Genomic DNA, 10,178 nt, shown 5'->3' on the forward strand with positions numbered 1-10,178 from the left:
TGTGTATGGTTTTACTCGACAAAATTCTGAAAACCGAGGGCATAGCCTCTGGCATTAAGCTCATTTGGGTTCCAACTTGGTATATATTCAAATAAAGTAATGATCAATCATATCATGCATGCATTATATCACGTGTTTCTATAGTTCTATTCTGGCAACTACTCAAATAATCCCTTTCGGTTAGCTTTAGCAGCTCATTCTTCTAATAATCCTTGTGTGTGGTTTTTTTGTTTACCCATTTCGGTGTTTTCAGTGTTCTAATTAGATCAGGTGAGAGGGGGTGTTTGTAGAAGTTTTGTTTTTTAGTTGTTGTTCATTTTTTTCTGTCATCAAAAAAAAAAAAAAAAAAAAAAAGCTACTCAAATAACCAAAGAAGAAAGCTAAAAGAGAGGTTTGTTTGTTAACTTTGTTTGTTCTTTTTTGGAATTTCAAATTTTATTAGGGTGATTCTAGTTGGACCTTCAAATTTAATATTTAGACCTCCCTAATTTTTTGAAAATTTTAAAATCCAAATCTACCCTTGAAACAAAAAATTTGAGATCTTCATGATCATCGCTGTCACTGCTCCTTGACGTAGGAGAGTGATTTCTGGCTTATGAGATTAAAGTTTAGTCCTTCAGTCTGCTAACGACATGATTGGATTATGATTAACAACCAAAGCATAATGAACAAAAATCCGATATATTTTTCATGCTTCTTTTTGTCTTTTGCAATTATTAGAATTGATTTTCCTCTTGAAATATGGGTAAAGCGTTATTCACAATTCAATATACCTTTGGTTGTGAATCATTCTTAGTTCTCAACTACTATTGCTACTTTAATTGATCTTGATTTTCTGTATAAATTTTTGTTAAGGTTTATTAATCATAATTCAAGGTGAGAGCTTGATGAAAGCTCTTTCAATTCCCATCCTCCATCAACATCGATGGAAGAAAACAAAAGGAGGAGAGAGAAAGAGTTTGATCAAGTTAGGAGTTTGGTGATGAAGTCATCTTGCTTCACAACAATTATGTTAAGAGTTTTGGTGGAGGGAGAGAGTCACAAAGTTTAGGTCGCAAATATAATAGTTGAGACATGGAAGAGGAGGTAGAACAAAAAAAAGAAAAAATATGGGTACTATGGGAAGTTTGATTTGTAAAAATATCAAAGGAGGTCCATATACCAAATAGAGAGGTATGAAAAGAACCACCCATTTTATTATAGAAACAAAAAAGTACAAAGAGAGATTAAGAACATATTGCTTGAGACAGATTCGACTGGGATTGAAGGTGCTTTGCCTGTGATGGAGAAAGTCGGGTCATCGCCGCCGTTGTCGGCGCTAGTAGCAGGTGAACACCAGGCAGATTTGTTTGCAGGATTCAATCTGTCAGCTTTCTTGGAAAGTTGGGCAAGAGGGCCGAAGCATGCAGGTCAGACGGGTGGGGGGGGGGGGGGGGGGGGGGGCAGCATGCTCCCTTTGGCGGTTCTCAAATCCATTAGGGCAAAGGGTCAGGGTAAGACTATGATCGTGGAAATTGACCCTAACACAGTGGTGGGGATGAAAAGAAAATCGGTGGAGATGCTGGAACGTGTGGGAAGAGGTATGGTTCCAAAATCGGAACCCTTACTTCAGGTAGATGATGGCATGCAGCTTGTCTTACAGTATAAGCATGGCAAATTGGTGGTTTCACCATGTAAGAAGAAACTTGGCAAACCTAAAGGCAGTAAGAACAGGCCTAAGTGTGCTAGGGACCTTGCGAAGGACATGCAGGGGAGGAAAGCTAAGAAGTGGAGGCTGCGTGAGAGTGACAAAGATATCCAAACTCCTGTGGAGGAGGAGATGGATGGTAATGTGGAACATACTCAGATTGTGGAGGCACCAAATGGAGGAGAAGTGGATGGGGTGGTTGAGTTATCCTGGTGGTTGAGTTATCCTCATCTCCTACCACAAATGTTTAATTGTCTGAAGGTCGCAAAGTCTAGGGGCTCGGTTGTTACATTTACTTAAACTGCTTCTGAGTTTACTAGGCTTTGTTTAAATAAAGGTGCGTACTTTGCTTTAAAAGGTGGGTGTACCCGGGAGTGCGAGGTTCTGTTTTATTTTTTAGAATAGGTACTTTGTATGTCCTCAAGGACGGCTCTTTTTGTCGGTCCTTCAATGATGTGTCGTTACTAGTACTGCTTACTGAACTTTATAAAATTGGATGACCTATTTCGATTCAAAAAAAAAGTAGAGAGCATTTTTTTTTTTCCATAATGTAAAACTTTTTCTTCATGATTTTTATCCCCAACCGTTGACGGCTTATCCATAATTATTTTATCTTTCAGGGTTATTAAAATAAAAGAAAAATTAATTATGATTCACTAAAGCTCTTCCTTTTAATAATTCTATAGATAAGAACCATTCTAATATGACTCATTTAGATATTCGTTATTATCGCTATTCCTTTCTTCCACCGAAAAAGGTTAATTCCAAATCAGTCTATTTTTTTATTGTTTGCAACAATAATACAGTTTGTTGAGAGATATGACCGAAATTGTTTTTGTATTAGATCGATAGTTATTTTATATTTCAGGATTATTGAAGTAAAAAAAATTCAACTATAGTTGACAAAGTGTCTGCGATGAATAATGATTATGACTGATTAGGATATCTATTATTATTAGAATCATGATAAAGTTTATTTTTTATTGTTTGAGATAACAAAGTTGGTTTTGTATTACTTAGATATTCTTCACCCTCCCCCTTTCCTCTTGACTCGAGTCTTCTAAAGCACAGATATATCATATTGAATAAATTCAATATAGATATTAGTTATACTTAAACAGTTAAACTAAGTAACTGAAATTAGGGAACACATGACATGCAAACTAAGACGATTTGGAATATAAATTAGAATATTGTAACAGTAGTCCAAGAGTTTGTCATGGAAGGATTATTGATCCATGTTAGTCAAAAGCCTTGCTTTAATAGGAAACAGGCTTGCACGTTCAATGAAGCACACCAATATTGAAGAGGTTGAAGAACAATCGGCAAAGAGCTCAAACAAAACCAACAGAAGGTCATCTAAAACACAGATCGAGGTCATTCGATGCTCGATTTTTTAGTGGTTCTAAAGTTCCATGAATAGAAATCATGAATTTGTATGATCACTCACTATTGAAATCACACATATACCTACGAAATTGCACAATCATGTAATAAGAGGTATGAAGTTTTTTTGTTTTTTGAATAAAGGGCTGGTGCGGCTGCCCTTAAGCCTTGATTAATGAAACTGTCGAATACAAAGGGGGGGACATTAAGCATACATAGAACGTCCTGAAATAATAAAAGGACTCTCTAACAAAAAAATGTATTCAACCAAGCACCAACTAGCAAAGAGTGCTCCACTAGCTACTCTATTTGCTTTGACATAGCAGTGACATAACGAAAAGATAACTCGATATGTAACTTGATTACAACGTAGCATAATTACCATAAGCACAACTTTCCTACTATGTTGCCGCCGGAAAATAAATCCGACGACACTTAATTTCATCCTGCAACTATGAGGCTGCGACCATTTAATAATGGATCGTCGCCTTGCTAGGCTAGACAAGGCACTTAGAGTGCAAACACAGGCATTTAGCCAGACTAGTCCTACAAGATACCTGCAGGGACTTATTACATGTCAAAGGCGAGACAACACTAACCAACAATAATAAGTAAAACTAACAACGTAAATAATCACACCAGCCCAGGCCCAGCCAAAAAAAAGGGCCCAAGCCCAAGCAACAATCAAGGCCGCAAGCAAATCACAGACTGCCAGCCAAACTTGGCCCAATCCCACCACCGACAGCCACCATCGCCGGATCACTCGCTGTCAACCTCACTCCATCCCCGCCGCACCGTGGAGAAGCACCGCCCTCTCCAACCATTCCCTTCCCCATGTCGGAGTCAAACGTCGTGATCCAGAATGAACATTTCCAACCATTTAACCCAGATCGGTTCAGTTCGATATGAGCCAATCAACGCCACCTCGATGTCATCATCGCCAATCCGCCACCACACCCGCGACACCACACCACACCGCTGACCCGCAGATTCTAACTCCGACCAGCAAGAAAGGAGCCACCTCCCACCAGCCGCCTTGTTCTGCCCTACCATCTCCTTCGATCCCTTGTCAAATCGAAGGGAAGAACAGACAGCAAGCCCAAGTCTAACAGATCTCGTCCGACGACAGCTTCATTGGAAGGAGAGAAGAAATTTTTTTTAAGAAACCCTAGCGCTCTCGCTCTTGGGTGTGGAGAGAAAAGTTCTTTTGTAAGAGGTATGAAGTATTAAGGTAAGCAAGAATATCAATAAATTCCACAGTTTCCAAAAAGTAATCAACAAGTAAATAAGCAAAACAATGTACTTTACCTATGAATTAATGCAATTGCCAATCAGGCCCCTTGAAATTGCAAGAAAAAAATTGCAAATGCTTGATCGAGACTTGCAATTGCAAAATGATTTTTAGTTGCCAAACAGGAACTTGTAATTGCCAAACCAAAATGCAATTGCTATTCAAGAAACCAATGCACGACCAAAAAGCAATTACTGTTTAAGGAAAACTGAATTAGGAGAGAATTGAGTCGTACTTTCATTGATAATGGGGGCCTCTTTATATAGAGGATTACAAAACATAGAATTAGAGTTGTACAAAGAAAGATAATTGTACAATTAATCGGATATCTATGAATAGCTCCGAGAATATCTCTAATTCAAAATCCTATTACAACTAGGTCAAGTAACCTAGAGTTTGGGCCAGACACATATTCTGGATTTACTTGAACACTCACCCTTGTGTCGCCCAAACGTGGTGCTTCTCTCATTGCCTCATTAAAAACCTTGCCGAGTAACAAAAACCCTGTGGGAGAAAAATAACCTCGGTCGAAGGGAAAAAAGAGCACAACACACCTTGCACGTTTCGAGACCATACATGTAGACATCTCCCCCTGATGTCTGCATCTCCCCTTGATGACTACGGTCATGGGAGTTCGGATAACTTCCGCAAACGATGCTATGAACATGTTTCTCGAAAGTGAAATTTATGCACTGACTTAGTGAGCAAGTCTGCCACACTGTCCTCAGATCGAACCTAGTTCACTTTGATCTTGAGGAGAGTCTGTTGTTGCTGATTATGCTTGGTGTTGTCGCTTTTGATGTAGCCTTGCTTCATTCATTCAAAACAAGCAGCATTATCCTAAATGCTTGTAGGTTCATCTGTGATAGACTTCAAACCACAATTTTTCAAACATGCGTAATTATGGATCCAATCCATATACATTCACGAACCACTTCGTGAAGAACAATAATCTCCGCATTGTTCGAAGATATAACGACTAGGGTCCATTCTGTAGACCTCCAATATATCGCGGTCTTACCCATGGTTCACACATAACCAGTTTGGGAATGACTTTTGTGTGGGCTAGAGAGATACCTAATATCAGCAAAACCTTCCAAAACACATATCATTTTGGGATGGGGATAGAGGACGCAGGCCAGTGTTGGCGGCGTTCCTGGTGTGTGATGGGTCCGAATCCATCGTCTCTCTATAGGGATAGAACAAGCCCATATCAATCGTACATCTCAAGTACAGAAAGATATATTTTACACCAATCAAATGACTTCACATTGGCGCAGAGCTATACCTTAGCTAACAAGTTCACTGCAAATGAGATGTCCGGTCTTGCGCATTGAGCTAAGTACAATAATGCGCCTGTTGTACTTAAGCATGACACTTTTGCCTTTAGCACGTCTTCTCCATCATCTTATGGAAGAAAAGGGTCCTTTTCAGGATTAAGACTATGGATGATCATGGGAGTGTTTGAAGGTTTAACCTTGTCAAAATGCCGAAGCATCTATCAACACGATGCTCAAGTTCCAAACTGAGACATAATCGTGTTCTCCCAAAAACCTTCATCTCAAAATCGGATTTCAAGTGTTCAACGGTTTCCCTTAACTCTTTAAGGGCTTCCAATGAAGATCATGTCCAACATGAACCAAGATGGAATCCGAACCTTGTTATGGAAACGCGTGGGCATATCCCTTCCCAATCAAGTAGTCACTTTAGTGAGCGTTTCAACCTCTTTGTAAAACGCACTCCGTGGTCTAGAGCCACTTGACTTGGGTAAATGAAGTTCACCATGAACCTTCATGTATATTCAGTACCTAGATCCACATAGAGATATGTAGTGACCACATTTGTAAGCTGCATGTTCAGTTATTTGGAAACTACCAAACTGACAGGGTAGTGGAGTGCAATGACACCCATTACGAGAGAGTATGTCTCATCGTGGTCGATTCCATGACATTTTGTGAGAAGCTTTGTGCCATAAGGCTAGATTACTATCTCTTTTTCTCATCACACTCTCTAACGAAGACCCATTAGTCAACAGGTTTTTTGTCAGGAGGTGTTGGCATCACTGGCTCAAAAACCTTCCTCTTCATTAGAGAATCCAACTTAACTTGGATTACATCTTTCCATTTAGGCTAAATTTCTCTATGTTGGCATTCATTCATCAACGGAGCATGGTTCGATATCATCAGACTCAACAAACTCATGTGCAACAAAATGTGCATTTACATCATCAATTATGATGGAGTTTCTATCCCACGTCTCATGTACACTTGTGTAATTTTCAAAGAGCTCTATATTCTCAGAAATAGATTCTGACGTTGAGGCGTCCCCCAACGATAACCATAATCCGGAAGATTCTCATGAGACGGATTTTGAGTGTAGAAGATCAAAGGATTAGAATGTGTCAAAGTATCATTCGAACCCACGAGCCTCCCACGCATCCTAGCTGGGGTCATGGCCTATAATGCTAGAGTGCCACTCTCTTTAGCGTTAGCGCCATGCCTACCTCCGTGTAGGGTGGCGCTACATCCTCTCGTAGGGATGTCCTTCCTTGCAGGCATATTTGCAGCAAATATGTGTGATCTCATCACTTTAACAGGGATCGAGATGAGACATAGTGGGGACAGACCACGACAATTCCTGTCGTTCCTGCTGAACATTCGTGTTCTAATCTCCCCTAACGACAGGAAGACTGTCTCATCAAAGTGACAATCTGCAAGACATGCGGTAAAGAGATTGCCTAGCAAGGGTATATTAAGTGGCGGAAGATTATTAGAATCTCAAATCCAACGTAGTTGCCCATTCATCTGTAAGGACCCATCATAGTGCACTGTGGCGGCGCAATTGGCACATAAATGGCACACTCAAATTTGCGTATGTACGAGATGTTACCCAGTCATCAGCTGTAACGCAGAGGTAGATTGAGTGGTGGTGGGTCGTAGATAAATTAGCATAGCTGCATGCGATATTGCATCACCCCAATGGATATAAGGATATTGGTGCGCATTACCAAATTTCGGGCCACCATCGTAGTCGTTTCTGCGAGACCATTTGGGTGTGTACATGACAATATGATGTCCAACATCAGTCCCAGTGATATGCAATAATCATCGAAAGTCTTCGATGTAAACTCTCTAGCAATGTCAAATCTAATTGACTGAATAGGATAATATGGGGAGTGAGCCCGTTGTCATATGATATTTGCTAGGAGTGTAGTAGAAGTAGCATTTACGGGTGGACAATGGCACAGCACGTGACCATCGTGTTTGCGTGTCAACCAACATCATGAAATATTTAACCGTCCTCAAGTTGGTTGAATCAGTCCATAGTATCCCCATGGATTCTATGCAAGAACAGAATGAGTATTTTCATGTCCTTTGCATAGGACGGTCGCAGTCCTAATTTTCCTAAGGAATGGGCTTTGTAAAACGAGCGAGAGGCTTTAGAAGCAACCAATGAGGATTTTGGTTGGGCCTGAGCGTCTGAAACACTATTTGAAGCAAAGTTGGTGATTGCAACATCACCTAGGGCGCCATCATCATGATGGATGCCATCCACGGCATCATGGATAGGAACTATGCCAACCCTAGGCTGGTGGTGGACGGCAGTGGCGCCAGAGGCAGCGGCGGCGGTCACACTTAGTCCAGGAATCAACTTTTGATTCATGCTTCTTTTCGCTCGAGAGAATGGATGTCCGTGTGAAGTCTTTAGTAGACGGATCATCATATCATGACCAGGATGACCTATCATGTCGTGACAAAGCCAATATGTGTCTAAATCCAAGAGATCTTCTCTCATAACTTTATTGGATTTAATAGCTTGAATAGTGACATAGAGTCCACTAGAGATACACATAAACTTCTCTAAGATGCAATCATTAGAGGTATTGCAAAGGAACTCATTTTCGTTCTCTACATACGTTTTTGCATGGAATCTGTTGGCTATTCATAGGTGCAATTTACCCTAGGAGCGTAGAGAGTTTCTGTGATAGTAATCAAGATGTCATTTGGCAAGGGGAACTTGAGCTATTCCATGTCCTTGAATTAATACTGATGGCCCAGCCATCGTAGTTACAAAGTCATATGCTCATAATCAAAATGGAGTCATGAAAAGAACTCAAAATTTTATTCATAAGCCAACGGAGTACATCATTGTCTCTTAACCATTAAGAGAATTTAATCCAAATGCTAGCTAATGCAAAACAAAGGTAGTCGTTTGACTTCTTTCGGTAACTCTAGAATAAATATGACCAGGTGAGTAGAGAGATGTCGATGGAGCAGGGCTCGCTTAAATACCACTTATCTCAAAACCTTCCTAGACATCATACTCATTTTGGATGAGCCTATGTGAAGAAAACTAAACCAATGGGGGTATTTACTACAAAGTATATGGCAATTGTTTATTACATCTCTTGGAAAAATAAAGACTTAAACAGAATTGGCAATTTATTGATCCCAGCCAGATTTGTAGTCTTCAACCCTTCACTCTAGATCATCTTCTTGATCTTCTTGTTCCACATAGTGAGCTTCTCTTGCTTCACAATATGCCTTGTCGGCGGTGACAATTTCTTCACGAGCTTTACAAATGTGTGCCCAATGACCGGATAATCCACATTGAGAACATACATCTCTGTGCTCAGACTCCATTGATTGAGGCAGTTTGAAAGCGTCATTTGGATGGCTCTTAGTGTTGGTGGCGCCACCAACATGGCCAGAGGCATTACCTCCCTCTCTCTTTCCAAGTTGACCTCTTCGGTTCCATGTTCGCCTATTTTGGCGGTTACCTTCCTCAATCGCAAATTATATCAAAATCTCGTTTGGCCAATCAGCCGTGAGTTGGCACCCCCGCTCAATCTAGAAGGATAATTACACTTCAAGTCTCTCAGTCTCTCATTTAGGCCGATACAATTTTGAGGAAAACATCTTCTGGCAAGCCCAGTGGGATACTAATATTTTAGGTGTTTTCACAAATGAATTTCCATGAGCTCAATTTGAACGGCTCAAGTTCAATATATGATGTCAATAGTAAATATTGTTATGCAGTGTACACAAATTTCGTTGATTTTAATATCCACGCTGCATGAAATTTACAAACATTGTCCCCCTGCCATAATAGTTTCTGCAACCATTAAGGTTGAGTCATTGGTATTTCTAAACTCCATGCGGCGTGACTATTCAATATGATTGGTGTTTGAGGAACTTTATTCTCCATCTAGAGGAAAATCAACCTCTTATCAAAGATTGGTGGTTTAATAACAGAACTTCAATATGCTTGTGGAAATTATTATGAGGGCCAACATAATCATAATTATGGTAATAATGATTTTAATGGCCATTACATGGATGAAATATGGACTAACCAAATAGATGTAGTCAATCCTCATCCTGAACTTGTTTCGAATCACCAACAAAATTGTTAGAAAATCATGGAGTCAATACAAAATAATACAGAGAGTTCATATGTGTAGATACCTCTACTAGCAAGGCTATTTGCTACATCACCAAGCATAATTAACACCCTCTTTGGGACACCCACAAGCCATGGTGAGGCCCAACCGCTACTTGCATCTTGTAGCCCTATGTTCAAGCTATGCTACGGTATCCGGAAGTGGCAAATCCGTCGCCGGGAAGCCACCTTTCCGGCCTTGCCAAGTTGCCTCCACAATATGGCATTTCTATACTAGTGTACATACCTCCAATAATATGGAGTATTTACTACGTCACCAAGCATAAGTAACACCCACTTTGGGACATCCACAAGACATGGCAAGGCCCAACCGAGACATACATCGTGTAGCCCTATGTTCAGGCTACGCGG

The sequence above is a fragment of the Rosa rugosa genome, chromosome 7 (assembly GCF_958449725.1).
Source record: "Rosa rugosa chromosome 7, drRosRugo1.1, whole genome shotgun sequence".
In the NCBI taxonomy this organism is placed as follows: domain Eukaryota; kingdom Viridiplantae; phylum Streptophyta; class Magnoliopsida; order Rosales; family Rosaceae; genus Rosa; species Rosa rugosa.